At 38.6% G+C, this 17,065-nt stretch overlaps 1 pseudogene; it reads left to right on the top strand.

Annotated features, from left to right (window-relative positions):
- Positions 1–16,719, top strand: part of LOC125267726 — a 36,664-nt pseudogene extending 19,945 nt beyond the window's left edge.
- The last annotated feature ends 346 nt before the right edge of the window (positions 16,720–17,065 follow it).

Genomic DNA, 17,065 nt, shown 5'->3' with positions numbered 1-17,065 from the left:
TGTGTTTATGTAATCTGTATGAAAAGAGAGCCATGTCAGAAGTCCGTGATTCAGCTCATTATCCGCTAATGCGGCCACGCCCACGGAGCCAGCGCTATTCAGACGCAAATTCAGAGGCAATACATGCATTCATCGTCTCAATCGTGTATTTATTGTCTTGAAAAGTGTTTATCTGGGTGTAAAAGTCATGGTTAGCGAGCTCTAGAAGACATGCAGTTAGTTCCTGTTTTCTTTTCTTCTATAGATGAATGTTAGATGAGTTTTTGTTTCTTTAGCGCCCTCCGGCTGCAGTATGAATTGGAAACTCCATTCATGGAATAGCCTCTTCTTCTTTTAGATGAATTTGTGGACTAAAAATGCACAGAGAGCGCCCTCCGACTTCAAGGATGAATTGAAAACACCAGCGCTCATAGTAATGACATTAAATAATGAATATTAAATAAATATAACTCCTCTGTATAGAAAATTGACATAAGCATATGAGAATCCAATATTTCTCCAAATGTGCTTCTTTTAAACTAAAAGCCTATATTCAGCCTCTTTGCATCACAGAAATACATTATATTTTAAAGTATAATATAAAACCATTACTTTATATTGTAATAATATTTTTCTGTATGCTTCATATATCATGATGAGCTTGAGACATCACAGAAGGTTTTTTTCACAGCCTACCTGACTGAAATGCCTCATTAATATGCAAGTCATTTCAGCTCATTACTATCCAATTCTTTTGTTTCTCAGGTGAGAATGGCCCATTATTCAGTGGTGATTCACGCCTCCTCGCATACTGTGTTTCTTGGCAAAAAGTGTCTTACAAAAACTAAATCAATATATTGTTTTATATGAATGAGTAGGCAGCATAATTTTTACATAATTTTGAAGCAAAAACTCTTGTCTACAACCTCCAATACCCAAAAGTCTTGTGAACACAGATTTACTATACTTTTTTTGGCTTTATTTCAGTGACTTAAGTTTTTTGTTTTTTCAATAACCACGCATAAATGTTATTCCTTCAAAAACACAAACATGTACACACATGTTCCTCACATATTATTGTAGCCTAGTTTGTGCTGAATACAGTGTAATGACACTTTTTCCATTAATATGTTTATGAACAACTGAAAAAAGCACAAATGTCAGGGCATGTCAAAACTTCTCCAAGCCCCAAATCAGCCTCAGACTCCAGAGGGTTAATGAAATGGAAAGAAGAATGACTGATGGTGATAACTATGGTTCAATGAATATTGTAAAAAAGAAAAAAAATGGAGCTTTAGTCATTGTTGGAACAGAGTTAAAGGTGCACTAGTTCGAACTAGAATGTCTTCAATTAAAGAAATGGTTGCTCCAACTGCTTATTTTTTTTGGACTTGAACGGAAAGAAGCACAAAAGAAATGTATGCCTCATCTTAAAAGAAAAAATGGATCAATTACTTCAGATCCAGTAGAAATGAGAATTGAATTTTACAAAGAACTGTTTGGTAATATAGACTGTGATGTTGGATCTATGGACCAGTTCTTAAGGGACCTTCCTAACTTAAGGCCTAAGGAAAAAGAGGAACTGGACAAAATGATCTCTTTTGATGAACTTTCAAAGGCTGTGCAACAGCTTTTTACAGGAAAGTCATTCAGGAGTTGATGGGTTACCATTGGAATTTTATAAAAGGAAAAGATTTGTATGATGTATTTTGTGAATGTTTTGAAAGAGGCTGTTTACCAAAAACCTGTCAGAGCTGTGTCACTTTTGCCAAAAAATGGAGACCTCGGTTTGTTGAAAATTTGATGCCAAATGTCTTTAATGTATCTAGACTATAAAATACTGTCTAAATGTTTAGCTAAAAGATTTTTTTTTAAAAATGTGCATGTTGTGGTAGATAGAAAACAAATTTACTGTATTCCTGGGCATACAATAATGGACAATTTGTTTCTTATGAGAGAATATAATTGAGTTGTCTATTAGAAATAATCTTGATGTGGGTGTTTTTTTTTTTATCTATTGACCAAGAGAAACCTTTTGACCGGGTAGGTCACAAATACCATTTTTAATGTTTTAAAAGCTTTTGGATTTGGAGAGAATGTGATTTCTTGTATAAAAATACTTTATGAAGATGCTTCAGTTATGCTTAAGATAGGAAGTGGCCTGAGTTGTACAAAACCTGTTAAAAGAGGAATCCGACAGATATGTCCTCTATCAGGACAACTTTATAATTTAGACAAAGAACATTCACTGTGTAAGCTGAGAACTGAGTTAAAAGGATTAATGATTCAATGATAATTCAAGACTAAAGTATTCTGTCTCTGCTTATGCAGATGATGTAACCATTTTTATTGGTGATGGCTGGAAAACAGCTGAGTCATTGCAGAGGGCTACTGGACTGAGATCTCTTCACCTTCTGAGAAGAACAATAGAGGAAGTGTGGGCAGCTCTACCTGGTGCATGTAGAGAGGCACTGTCACAGGATCAGAATGGGGAATATAACTTTCCACCCATTAAATTATCAGCTGCTGTACAGGAGGAGAATGAGATTCCTGGATCTTCAGTTTTTTGTTTTGTGTACCCTGAGTTGGGAAGTTTTCAAGAAATTAAGAAGGAGCTCTATATGACATGTGTGAAAATTACTCATCAGACTGTTAAGAGGAGTGAAAACTTGGAGGTGGTCAGAAGTATTTGCGACAAACTTTATGGCATGCTGGAAGTCTTTGTATAAATTCCCTATTTGAAAAGCGTACTGCAGACTTAGAGTGGAGATTAATTTTCGGGGCTATAGCTACGAACAGACATGTGGCACACCTAAATCAGGCAATGGGGAAAGATTGTATATTTTGTGGGACTGAAGAAATGGTCTAATGATCGGCCCTATTGGTCGATTTTACATTGATTAAAATTGGGGTCAGATTATACTGTGTGAGACATTATGAGTGTTTAAAAAGGTGAGACAGACAACAGAAATGAATAAATAAAGTGTAAACTATGTGACACTGTCACATAAGACACGTGTTTGGGAACTATTATAAAACGATACTTAAATATCCTAAATGAACTAAGGTATAATTCTGGCTTAATCTAAGCCCTGTCTATGAAACTAGGTCTGTGTGTCTGATATGCTCTCTGAAGAACTTTGGTTGGTTGGTAATGTTTTTATTTCAGTTTTGTTTCTATTTAAAATCTTGTTCATGCTGATACTCTGTTTATGTGTGATAGTCATTGACTGCTAAGTGATTTTGAACACTGCTGAGTTATGCACACTAACATAAACACTGTTGTTGTAGATTATGTGGCTGTTTGATGACAGAGGAAGGTTGTGCTGTTCTGGCATCAGCTCTGAGTTCAAAACTTTCATACCTGAGAGAGCTGAACCTGAGTGACAATGATCTGCGGGATTCAGGAGTGAAAAATGCTCTGTGCTGGACTGAAGAGTACAAACTGTCAACTCATCATACTAAGGTTTGTGATTCACAAACACACAACAAAAATAACTACACAATCTTTTAGAGTTTATACAGGGTCCTTCATCTATATTTAAGGTAAGGCGTGGACTGAGTTGTTCTTGCGGCTGACCTTATTTCATATGCATTTGTAGGAGTTTCCCTTTCAGACGCAAAATATATGGGAGGACAGTTTTTAAATGAATCATGCAGCACGATTTACTAATGTTTGTGCTTGTCTATTTACTGGTATTTGCAGCATTATTTAATTTGTCACTTTGAACCCTGGCAAACATTTTGCAAATTCAATCATCATACAGTTACCAGCCACCCACTTCGTCTTTTTCAAAGCATCAACCCGAGGGGGAGGGGTTGTGTTACTCTCTACGCTGCACACAACATGAGGGATTCATGCACTTTCCATCTTTGACGAGACATAACGCAGGAATGGTAGCACAGAAAATGTTGACGTTTTCAAACCGTGGTATACCTTGAAACCGGTAACTGCCCCATGCCTAGTTGGGGTACTCCAGGACCAGGATTTTAGGAGACAGGTCTAGTCTCATAAGCTCTTTTCACTTTACATAAGGAAATGACATATTTTCAGCTCCAGTGTAGGGTTGCACGAATGTTGGAAGAGTTATTTTTCCTGTGACTACCTCTATTTTAAAGACAATTATTTTAAAATGATTGTGGTAATTTTGTATTGAGCAGCATCTTCATAGAAATTAATTTATTTTCTTTAAGAAAAAATATTTTTAAAAAGCCAAAAATTACTTTTTTACATTTTGACTTATTTGGGGTAGTTTAATTAATAAACTGTTTGATTCCATGATACCAATTATTTTTAATACTCTTGTCAAGTCTATCATAATCTAACATGTTATGATATTAACCCTCCTAAGCTTTTCAAAAAAGGGTCAAACCTTGGTTGTTCAGTCATTTTTGCCAGAAACAGTTACAAAAAAATATGCACTTTTCAATTATTTAGATCTTATTTATGTGTTAATTTCTGTTTCACCATTATTTGTGTAAGCAAATACACAAGCTTTAAAAATGAGAGAACTAGATAATAGATTGCTGCCATCTGGTGGAAAAAAAAAAGAAAAAAAATATGACAAATGTCAAAATCATGTTGTGACAATAATTGCTAGACTAGATTGCTGAAGTGTTCTATTTATCCCTATACATTTAGATATTTATTTACACATTATCCAACTAATATTTGTCTAAGTTTGGTACAGGATTGGAAATTAGCGGGTGCATGGTACAAAAATGCCACCAAAATTAACAAAAACATCCCTGAAATTTAAGATAAGGAGGCAAAAAAATGATGAAAAATTATATAATGAGAATATACATGAATCCATTTTCCAAACCGTGTTTTTGTCTTATCCTGAATCATTATGGTACACTCATAATAAGTGTTTATATTCGGACTATTTCAGATCAGACTGGTAGGACTCGCCGCAGAGTATCACAGTTAACTGCGTGACTCGCCATAGACATACACAGGAGAAAAGTAGCTCCGGCTAGAATGTTCCTTAAACGCTACAGGGCCAAAAATCGCAGCTTTAAACTAAATTTATTATGACTGTGGCTATTAAATAGTCATTTGCGGCTAGTGGTACTTTCTCATTTACCATCATCATTCAGCAAATACGCATTTATATAATTTAAACCACCTATTCTTAACCATAGGGCCACGAGCGCCACCTGGAGGGCCTCAACAAACTTTTTCACCTGTGGGCCATGAGGGCCGCAGGACCAAACAAGTTATCAATTGAAGACACCAGAATGGCCACTGTTATCCATAAGACAGTTACAATACACCATCCCACCACTAGTAGCAGTAATGCCTCAGTTAGTTGTTTAACAAGTGCTAATACGCAGAATAAGACACTCAGTCAACCGTAGCCTGTAGCAAAAGTTATGGAGAAATTTTTAAAGCGGAAAAGGGGAGACCAAAGTTACGCCAACCCGCCCCAAAAGTCAAGATTTTGCTGCAAATACAATCCTGACTTCATTAAGTATGGATTTGTGAATGGAGGTGACGAGGCAGAGCCGAGAGCCCAGTGTGTGGAGTGTGGGCTAATGCTATCCAACGAAGCACTGAAGCCTTCAAAACTAAAGCGGCATCTAGAAACCAAACATCCATCGCTTGCGTGAAAGTCGGTGGAATTTTTCAAGAGAAAAGAAAATGGGCTTCAGATGCAGAAAAGGTCTGTTGTGTCACTGACTGGAAATTCTAAATGCGCTTTAAAATCCAGCTACCTCGTAGCCAGACGAGTGGCACAGACTAAGAAAGCATTCACGATAGCGGTGAAGTTGGTTTTACCTGCCGCTGTAGATATGTGCCGTGAGATGATCGGAGAGGCTGCTGCAAAAAAGCTCTCAAACAACTCTGTTAGTCACCGTATCGCGGACATGGCCACAACTGATTTTTGTGTTAATATGCCTGACCTGAGCCTTTAAATTTGTTCTTGATGCAGATTGATTTGTTCCATGAATTGTTGTGTGTTTGGCCTCTTGTTGTATGTGCAGGTTTACATACACATGAATAATAAACTGTTAAACTGCAAGTGGATTTCATTTAGTTATTGAATACAAATCAAACCAAGGGTGAGATCAATAAACCAATACAGTGCTAATATTTGAATGGGCCCTGGGCCACTTTGAACTGTAAAATTTGGGCCCCGACATCAAAAAGGTTAAGAACCCCTGATTTAAACAACTCTTTAAATATCTAATCAACATTTCATTCCCAAACCTTGCAGATTATTCAAATGTAGGTGTCAGATATTCTGAAGTGTGCATTTGTAGCCTGCATGAACGTGTTACTCTTTGCGTGATGGTCTTTTGAATTGAATGCAGACAGGAGAGTTCAGTATCACTGGAGACACAAGATTGACTAACTTTAAACCCTTAATTTCAAACTATGTGGTGCTATATTCAGTTGCCCACTATGTCATATTCATACTGTAAGTAAAATTAGTGGAACTTTATCTTTATCTGAAAAAAAAAAAAAAAAATTCCCAGTGTGCACAACCTTACTTACTGAGTGCCCAGTTTCTTTATCTGTGAAAAATACTGTAATATGATTACAGAATCAAGAAGTTGCCATCTGAATAAAGCCTGTTTAATTTAGAGATTTATATTTAATTTTTTTTTTTATAATTTATATATATATATATATATATATATATATATATATATATATATATATATATATATATATATATATATATATATATATACTCTCTAAGATATCCTTTACCGTGCTGGGTGCAAATTCTAAGTGCAAAGGGGCAACCGACAGAGCTTGCAGTTCTCCTATCCTTTTTAGAGAAGTGATAGCTAAGAGGAACGTCTTGAGAGTCAAAAACTTGACTGTAACCTCTTCAATAGGCTTAACCTGTTAACCTTCGTGAGGACGCCGACACACTGAAACTTCTTTGTTTAAATTAGCTCAAATTCTGTTACATGTAATGTAATTACCTTGACAAACTATACATCATTAAAAAGATCTAAGACTCAAGCTTAAATTTTTAATCTGTTTTACTCTCAATATCATATAGTGCCTGTAATTTGTTAATATGTGTCAGCAGTTATAAATATGAAAAATGGAGTCATTACCTTTTAATTGAAATATGAGCGTCAGCCACATTCACTGAGAAAAAAAACTCCTGTAAGATCATCATGAAAACACTTGACAAAACAACATCCCTCAGGCTTTTAGCTTAACCCTCTGGGCTCTGAGGATTTTTGGGGCCCTGGAAAAGTTTTGACATGCCCTGACATTTGTGCTTTTTTCAGTTGTTTATAAACATTTTAATGGCAAAAGTGCCATTACACTGTATTTAGCACAAACTAGGCTACGATAATATGTATGTACATGGGTCATGAAACCCCATAACACGTTTTTTGAGCTGTGAACAGATATGTATAGGCTGCACATCATTGAAAACACTAAAGGTACTCATTAATTTTATTTATAATTTGAAATTAGTTATTTTTGCATTTTTCAGAGCGATTTCTGTCCTCCGGTTTGGAAAAGCAAATTCGGAGCAACGTCACAAAATCTGACGTCATTGTGTACTACCAGCAAGATCCGGAGTGCTTGTTGGCTCCAAGTATGGGCTGGTTGAACATGCTGACGTCAACAGTTTCTGTATTTATTCATGAGAAAAACCACATTCAATCCAATCACTGCACTGTCGTATGCATAACATTATAAATGCAGTATTATGCATGAGGAAGTATCACTTCTCTTGCCTCTGTTTCTGTTGTCATTCAGAGACATGGGTCATATAGTTGTGTTTGTTTCCTCAGTGCTACAACAACAATGCGTTTCCCTATGACGCAACCAGATCAGAAGTATAGGTGCTTGTGGTTTGTTTTGCTGTAATCTAATTCAGATGTCACAAAAGTGCTGTTCATTTACCTCTGCATTAGAACACGCGAGCCGTGTGTATGTTTCCCTCAGCACAGCAGCACATGAGTGTTGTTTGTATTTTGCCCGCGATGCGGTCAGAACTGAACTTTGAATACGAACACATATTGCATGCACATGGAGCTTGCATATGATCGGTTTCAGCGCGGAGCTCTGTGATTTTAACAACACTAGCCACATGGATTATAGAGCATAAAGTATCCATGTTTAAAGTTTTTATAGACGTATTTCACACATTCTCCTGCACCAAACATGGACCAGCATGGTGTATGCACACATATTTCATCAAGTCTTCTTCAATTGAAATATATGTGCAAACTTGACACTGATACGTGTATCTGAATGCGATGACACGTTTATTCTGATGAACAAAAGTCTTAGAGAATGGACAAAATTAAACTATGTCTTTATTCTTTCTCTGTTAAACTGTGTCGTTTATCATGAGACTGTAGTGCTCATAAACATAAAGTATTATTAGCCCTTTTAAATATTCTTTCGCATTCATTCCTTTCTTGGGAGTTTGTTGTCATTTTTCTCAGTGCTCATATTCATTATTCTGTATAATGAGTATGTTGTATGTCTCTGTTTCATTGGTTGTTCTCTCCCCTGTTCCCCCCTCTACACTCCCACTTTTCCAGAGCTTTACGTGCCCATTTTTACTGAGTTATTCCAGCTCAGAGGTGTGAACAACCAGGCTAAAACAGGGGTTTCATGACCCTTTAAGGAGAAAATACTCAGCAATAGTGTTGACTGATGAATTTTCACATGGTTGTATATTAAAAACACCATATAGTCATAAAAACAACATTAAAAACTTGATTTTCACCACAGGGGGGTCTTTAACACATTCTGGTCTTAAGCCCTGTTTGCCCACCCCTAGTGCCGCCCCTTCCTGAGGCTATTTATACTGTACATCTTTAAAAATGGAGCACACTAACATGATTACTTACTGTTGCAGATTATCTGGCTGTATGGTGACAGAGGAAGGTTGTGCTGCTCTGGCATCAGCTCTGAGTTCTAACCCTTCACACCTGAGAGAGCTGGATCTGAGCTACAATCACTCAGGAGATTCAGGACTGAAGCTACTCTCTGATACACTCAATCATCTGGACAAACTCAAGTATGTTGAGCTGTAACAATTAGGGCTGCCCCTAATAGTTGACTAAACGTTAGTCAATGAAAAGAAGATTAGTCGACAAAGATTTTATTAGTCGGTTAATCACGGGATAAAACTCTACAGGAAGTGGTGAAGTCACGTAGTCCATGAGGGACAGATCATTAATGGCGGGTCCTTGTGGTAATTGCAATATGCCAGGCAGGAAATCCAAACTTTCGCCTATCATCTATCAACCTCAAAATTGGCTTATCATTTGAAACGTACAGTAATAACTTTACCGCTCAACCTAACATTAACCTAGATAAATGTGCACTATCATTCTGCGCATATCCAAGTGTTCGTGCAGAGTGTGGAAGCTTAAGTATACTTACTGCAAGACATGAAGGCACCGGCACAATCACTTGCATTTTTCTGATAACAGTTGAAACAACTTAAAGGATTAGTTCACTTTCAAATTAAAATTTCCTGATAATTTACTCACCCCCATGTCATCCAAGATGTTCATGTCTTTCTTTCTTCAGTCAAAAAGAAATTAAGGTTTTTGATGAAAACATTCAAGGATTTTTTTCTCCATATAGTGGACTTCAATGGAGCGCAAGCGGTTGAAGGTCAAAATTACAGTTTACAGTGATCCCAGACAAGAAATAAGGGTCTTATCTAGAGAAACCATTGCCCATTTTCTAAAAAAAAATTAAACATTTTATACATTTTAACCATAAATGCTCATCTTAAACTAGCTCTCTTCTCTATTTGAATTCCAGCAGTGTATACACTGCTAAGTGTATTACTGTCCTCACAGATTAAAGTTTGAACTAAGTTGTCATATACAATATGCTAGTGCAAATATATAACAATTAGTTCAAACTTTAACCTGTGGAGGGCAGTAATACACTTAGCAGTGCTCTACACTGCCGGAATTCTAATAGAGAAGGAGAGAGCTAGTTCAAGATGAGCATTTATTGTTCAAACGTATAATTTTTTTTTGTTTGTTTGTTTTTTTATTCCTCATCTGGGATCGTGTAGAACTTTTTGAAGCTGCAATGAAACTGTAATTTTGACCAACCGTTTGGGCTCCATTGAAGTCCACTATATAAAGAAAAATCTTGGAATGTTTTCATCAAAAACCTTAATTTCTTTTTGACTGAAGAAAGAAAGACATGAACGTCTTGGATGATATGGGGGTGAGTAAATTATAAGGAAATTTTAATTTTAAAGTGAACTAATCCGATAAGAACTACAGATAAGTGTAATACATAATTCAAAACTGTAAAAACTGTTTTATGTGTAAACTCTTTTTTCTTAAAAATTTCTTAAAAAATTAAAGAAAACAAACAGGATGCACTTTCTGCCATCTCCTCCGTGAACCGTTTTTTTTTTTTTTTTTTTTTTTTCAGAAGGCCTTTATTACACCCTGGGTTAAAGTTTACTCTATCCTTCCCCAGTTTACTGGCTCACTTACTTTCATGTATTTTGGGAGAAGTGGATGAATTCACGTGTTGTATATCCAACAGATCTGATTCTCTGTACTGAAGCACAAACTAACATGCCCATTGCGAATATAGCTCAATTAATGCGATCTTTTAAAGGTGTTTAAACAGCAAAACACATCCACTTGCCTATATTTGACAATTGGTATATCAGATATTTCATGCTATAGTTAACAAATTTGTGAATATTTTAAAATGACTTTCTAGTAATTTGTACTGTTTCTTTAAACATACCTTTATTTATGCTTTAGTCATATTTAGTTATGCTATAATTAGTAGTAAGGGGAAGAGATGGTCGAGTCATGTGCTGCAGCTTGATCTGAGGCACTACACTGATCATTCACGACATATTAAAGAGCACCAAAATAACATTTATTGTTTGAAATTTGTGATAAAATCAACAGAATTTGAAAGTTGAGAAACTTTTTTTCATATTAAAATTAACAAAGCACAAAGCTTATTATTGGATTATTGGATGGCAGGTGTGCTATACAAATAATGTTGTGACGTTTATTCATGCATCAACAGAAAACAGCACAGACTGAAAGATCGATCTTGAGAATCCATTTCAGAATCGATTAAAAACAAGAAATCAATATTGTTGATCCAGTATTAGCGTCTACACAGCTGACATGATTGTAGTGTGTCTACATTGTGTGCACAAAACAGAAAAAAGTGCAATTAGAGAAGCTCTAAATGCCATTGTTTTGGTCAATGATTTTGACTCTCCAAAAGCAAAATTTTGGTGCATCAAATTATATTAACCTATGCAAAATTCTTGTCTTCACAGTAAAAAATAAACAGTAGAAAAATAAGGGGCAGTTTACGTTGTATCTTTTGTGCGCTCAAATTCGAGATGGACTTCAACTTCCAACTTATGGTAAAATCCATATATCCTTTGCTGAAACTTTGTTGTCATGGACTGGGCAGCTCATGGTTGCATAGCAACGGCAGCTCCCAAACATTTTGGAAAGACAGGAAGTGTCAGGGCTGCATTTTCCATGTGTTTTTAGATACAACGTGAACGGCACCTAAAGGAATAACTTAAGTTTGTATAGGCTACATTTTGAGAAAAACTTCTAACAGTCCAGCAGACCATTACTAGCATTGCTGGCGGCCGGTGAGGTTATAAAAGGTGAAAATTAACAACAACAACCAACAACAAAGTAAAATAAATAAAAATTGTTGTCTCAGCAATGACCAAGCCTAAAGACTGCAAATTTTATTATTTATTAGTCTGCATCAGCTAATGGCAACTACATTAATGACCAATGATAATAAATTATTATAAAATTAAATCACATACAAAGGAAATAAAACACAACACAGGTTCCCTTTCAAAAGGGAACTTCAACTCTGCATTCAGTCACGCGTAGGGGAACCATCACTCGTGACGTGTTCGAAATGCCAAGAATCCCAACACTCCAATCCTATTGGCTGGCGACAGCCTATGACGTCATACGACATGAACCGTGACGTATAAAGGGAGTGCCTGAGGAAGCAGTCAACATCTTCTCGTCTTTTCGGGACTGTTTTGTTCGTGCCATTGTTTCACAAACTCCGGTAGGAAATTACTCCTTTTATGTCTGCAAACGTTCAGGAGAATGTGTTCATCCGTGTCCCAGGGGTTTGACACTTGATTTACACGTTTCTTGCGTTTTTCTGTCTGGAGAGGAGCGTAGACGGTGCTTGAGGGTGCCGTCTATGTGTGTTTGTATATTGTTCACTGTGATCGTATCTCCTATTGGGATGCTCCGTTCTCGTTTGACACTCTTCCCGAGGGAGGAGGTGTCTGCATCTGTTCCTGGTGATTGTAGCCCCGTGTGTGCTGAGGCAATACGGCGGCTGCAAACATAGGGCTCGCAGGTGAGCTCGTTGGGAAGTCTGAGAGAATTATTTTTTTCTCTCGGCTTCACCGGGGCTGACGAAGATGTGTTGTTGGATGACGGTGGCGTCCGTGTTTGATGTCACCGCGTCCGATAGCGTCTCCTCTGGCTGCTGGGTATGTGAGCTGCTGTGTTTTTGGGACGGCTGTTGCCGTGAGAGCACGTTAAGAAAGGGCCGCGCGCGGACGGTTCAACGAAAGGTTCCTTTCTGTCCATGAATGTTGCAGCTCCCATAGACTTTCCATTCTCTCCTGATCTCCGCGGTTGTGTGTGTGTGAATATGTACATATATAGGATGTATGTATTTATATGCATGTGTATATATATATATATATATATATATATATATATATATATCATGCTCAGATACTTCTTATGGTCAGACTAATGGCTGGGCCCATAGTAATTATTTTTGTCCTCCCGCTTTTTCGGTTTGATAATAAGAGGATCTTTTAGGCTTAAAAGAACCCTAGATTCTATCCTTTTTTTATGTAAAAAAGATTATTAGGATCTTCGGTCTTTTAGCCGCAGGAATATGACATGGGTCTATTTTATGTTTTTAAAATAAGACCTTGTTTTCCTGTATAGTTTTTCTGAGCATGTAGTTTATCAGGAGGCTGGCCCATCTTGAGATGAGGCTCTGAGACAGGGCCAGAGGGCAACATTGCATTTGTCCTTGCCCCTTCTTACTTTGCCTCCTTAGTTTGAGTTCTTTCTACTTGCTCAGGTTCTACTTGCTTTTACAGTTAGGCTGTCGGCTGGCCTTTTGATAATATTTTTTCTAAAGGCTGCCTTCTGGCTTGATAGTGAAAGTGCTTTTAGGCTTAAAAGAACTTTTGATTTCATCCTTCTTCATGCATTAAAATAAGGAGGGAAAATCTTTGTTCTGCGAGCCGCAGGAAGGTAAACTGGGTGTATATTTTTATGTTTATAAAAAGTGTAGACCTTGTTTTTCCTGTATAGCTTTCCTGAGCATGTAGTCAGTAAAGTTAGAAGGGGTTCTTTTGGGCAAAATAACTGTAGCTTTAGGTTGGCTAGTTTTCAAAGCATGCAGGCCGCTTTATGTACGCTATTTTGTAGCCTCCTATGTTAGAGTAGCTTCTCAGCTAATACTTTAGTTTGGTTTGAGTTAGCACTCGTCGCTTCAGTTATTTGTGTACAGGATGGCTTATCGGCCATCTGACACTGTTTGCTTGCAGTGCTTCATTTTCTCATATTTGAAGGTTTCAAAATGAAGCCCAAGCTTTGCTTGGCCCAGTAGGCCTTAGCTAGCGGCTAGGCTAAAGCTAGGTTTAGGTGTTTGTTACATCACCCTTATTATTACTATCCCTGTGAGGTTGTATAGTTCTGGCCTCCTCCTGAGGGAGTTGCGGGCCGTATGCCCATTTCCCCTTCGATGTGAAAATGTAGGTGCTATGGCTGAGGTTAACAGCTAAGGTTATAGGCCCCACTTTTTAGAATTTTTGTCATGCTTATAATGTCTTCACATGAGCCCCTTGAATTATATTCAAGTTTGAGATTATGATGTTAAATATTTTAGCTTTTGTTCTCTAAGGGTTCATTACAGATCTCAGATCTGTTCTGTGAAACATTTTATCCTGTTTGGATGGCATGTATTACAAAGCATTCACGTTTGCTTTGGGGTTCTAAGCTTTAGCCCTACATACATATGTGAGCTTACTCTAGTGCTGCCACAGGTTAACGCCTGTTCTGTGATAGCAGGCTGTGATTAGCCTCTATCTTTGAACGTGGTGTTTTGTTTTACTCCCCGGTTAGGGTTTGTGTTTCACTGAGTGCATCACCTGTTGGATTGCACACTCAGGTTGAGTGTAGAGAGTCTTATTCTGGTTAGAATAGTATGATCTCTGCTAGCTCCCAGTCGATCATGACCACAGCAGCTGTTTTGCATTTGCTGTTAGATTGTTGGCTCTTTATTGTAGCCTCTCTCTTAATACAGCTTGTTTTTTGGGCGCTGTTGGTTTACGATCACGAGTTTGCTCACATATTTTAGCACTGCCTCAGGCTTATGCTCACGTTGTTTGTGGTGGTAGGCCTTGTAGGCCTTCCTTAGACCGTGATTGCATATTTATGTGTACTGGGTACATTGCCTGTTGGAATGTGTAGGCTTAAGCTCAGGCTGTGTAGCTAGTTACCCACAGTTATCGTGTAGGGTCTAGAGCTGGTCCCCTTTGAGCTTGGGCCCTGTTATGACCACGGGCTGGCGCCACATGGTGCTAAAAGTAGTAGGCCTTGCCAGGCCTCCTTTGTAGCCTCCGTGTTGGACCAGCTGGGTTGGTTATATCTAGACTCATTCCATGGTTGAGTCGTGTCTTATGACTTACACCGCCATCAGACACGCCCACCGCCGTATGAATAGGCCTTAGGTCAGGCCTCTCGTTGAGTTCTGTGGCGTAGTGTATACTTCACCTACCTAATGGTTTCTCGAGTACTTGGCCTGCTGGCTGGCCTCCTCTGTAGTCGGTTTGTTCTGCCTGGAGCTTGATAGCACTGCCATGAGCTGATGCCACGTGTCTGCTGAGGTCATAGGCCCCTAGGGCCTTCCTTAGTGTATGATGGCGTACGCTGTACTCCTCTTGCTTAAAGAGTAGAATGGTGTTTTACCGAGTACACTGCTCATTGGATTGTGTTGGACGGGCTGTTTCGTGGGCACTCACAGATACCTAATTGCTTGGGTGGTCATGCGCTCAGCATGCTATGTTTTCAGTCGAATGGCTTTATGGGCCATCCTGAATACCACCTTTATTGGGTTTCTTGTGTGATGGCTGTTAATTTGTAAGAACTTTAGTTATGCTGTAGGCCTGTAGGCCCCCAGGCTTTTTTTGGAATGCCTCTTTTAGGCTCACCTCAGGTGGTTGGCCATAGGGAATGCTGTCACTGACAGCCTTTGGGGGAGTTGCTCCCAGCTTTTCTCTGGAACTGCCGGACGTTTGTCCAGACATTTGGCATGCACTCTCCCCTAGCATGGCGGCGTGGGTATATCATTCCCCTATGCGTGATTGAACGCAGAGTTGAAGTTCCCTTTTGAAAGGGAACGTCTCAGGTTACGTATGTAACCATAGTTCCCTGAGAGCAGGGAACAAGACTCTGCGTTTCCCTGCTATGCTTCGGGTTGCCTGCTAAACAGCCCCTCAAAGACGAGTAGGTGTTGACTGCTACCTCAGGCGCTCCCTTTATACATCACGGTTCACGCCATATGACGTCATAGGCTGTCGCCGGCCAATAGGATTGGAGTGTTGTGATTCTTGGCATTTCGAACACCTGTCATGAGTGACAGTTCCCCAATGCATGATTGAACACAGAGTCTCGTTCACTGTTCTCAGGGAACTATGCTTACATACGCAACCTGAGACGTTTTTCTCTTAAAGTAACACACACAAAGAGGTTGCTATTGAGAATCCTTAGATCTTTCAGGGGCTCAAATATAAAGTTTGTACAGTATAAAAATCAATATGTCTATGGAATATCCCTCTAAAACATGAAAATGGTGTGTGTGTGTGTGTGTGTTTTCTAGTGTGGATCATGGAGGAAAGTTCAGAATTACACCAGGACTACACAAATGTAAGTCCTCAGACACACAGTTTTAGTGTTTGTTGTTTTGTTGTTGTAAATGTTGCTCTTGTAATGTGTGCTCTTGTGTTCAGATGCCTGTGATCTCACACTGGATCCAAACACTGCAAACACTCACCTCATTCTGTCTGAGGAGAACAGAAAGGTGACGCGTGTGAAAGAGCAGCAGTCATATCCTGATCATCCAGAGAGATTTGATGAGTGGTCTCAGGTTCTGTGTAGAGAGACTCTGACTGGACGCTGTTATTGGGAGGCTGAATGGAGTGGAGATGATACTGTTATATCAGTTACATATAAAGGAATCAAGAGGAAAGGAGGGAGTGACTGTTGGTTTGGATGGAATAAGAAGTCCTGGAGTCTGAAGTTCTCTGATGACACATTCACTGTCCGTCACAATAATAAGGACACTGTCGTATCTGCTGGTTCAGGCTCCTGTAAGAGAGCAGGAGTGTTTGTGGACGTGTCGGCCGGCACTCTGTCCTTCTACAGCGTCTCTGACACACACACTCTCAAACACTTACACCCATTCAACACAACATTCACTGAACCCCTTTGTGCTGGATTTGGACTTGATTATTACAACTCTTCAGTGTCTCTGTTGCATTTAAACAACACGCACACAGGCACACACATTTCTTGATCCAGTGTCAGTCTGTGAATTGTGTGAAAGTATTGCTGTTCTTGTTATTTCTTATATATATAAATATAAGCTAAATTCAAGGCAAATTCTGAATTGGGTGAATCTCACAAAAAGATTTTCACCCCAAAATCAAAGTGAAATATAAGCTACAAGCAGCGATGATGGGCCCAAGCCCCGGCACCACTGCCACCCTGGTAGCTTCAGGGCAACAGTGCACAGTGGGCAATATGCATTTATAGTGGGTACATGTAAAAGAACTATATCAGAGTTTCCTATTCTACTTACGGAACGAACTTGGCGGCAGTTTCGTTTTTTTCCGTAAGTAGAATAGGAAAGGCGTAGAACATGAAGAATGTGGAAACATAAGTACGTTCAAGGCGATATTTTGTGTTTATAAAGAATAAACGGTTGTATTTTTTTTTTTCGAAAATGACCGAACGCTTCGCTAGATAAGACCCTTATTCCTTG

The sequence above is a fragment of the Megalobrama amblycephala genome, linkage group LG1 (genome assembly GCF_018812025.1).
Source record: "Megalobrama amblycephala isolate DHTTF-2021 linkage group LG1, ASM1881202v1, whole genome shotgun sequence".
NCBI lineage: Eukaryota > Metazoa > Chordata > Actinopteri > Cypriniformes > Xenocyprididae > Megalobrama > Megalobrama amblycephala.
This window is presented reverse-complemented; position numbering and strand designations above follow the sequence as displayed.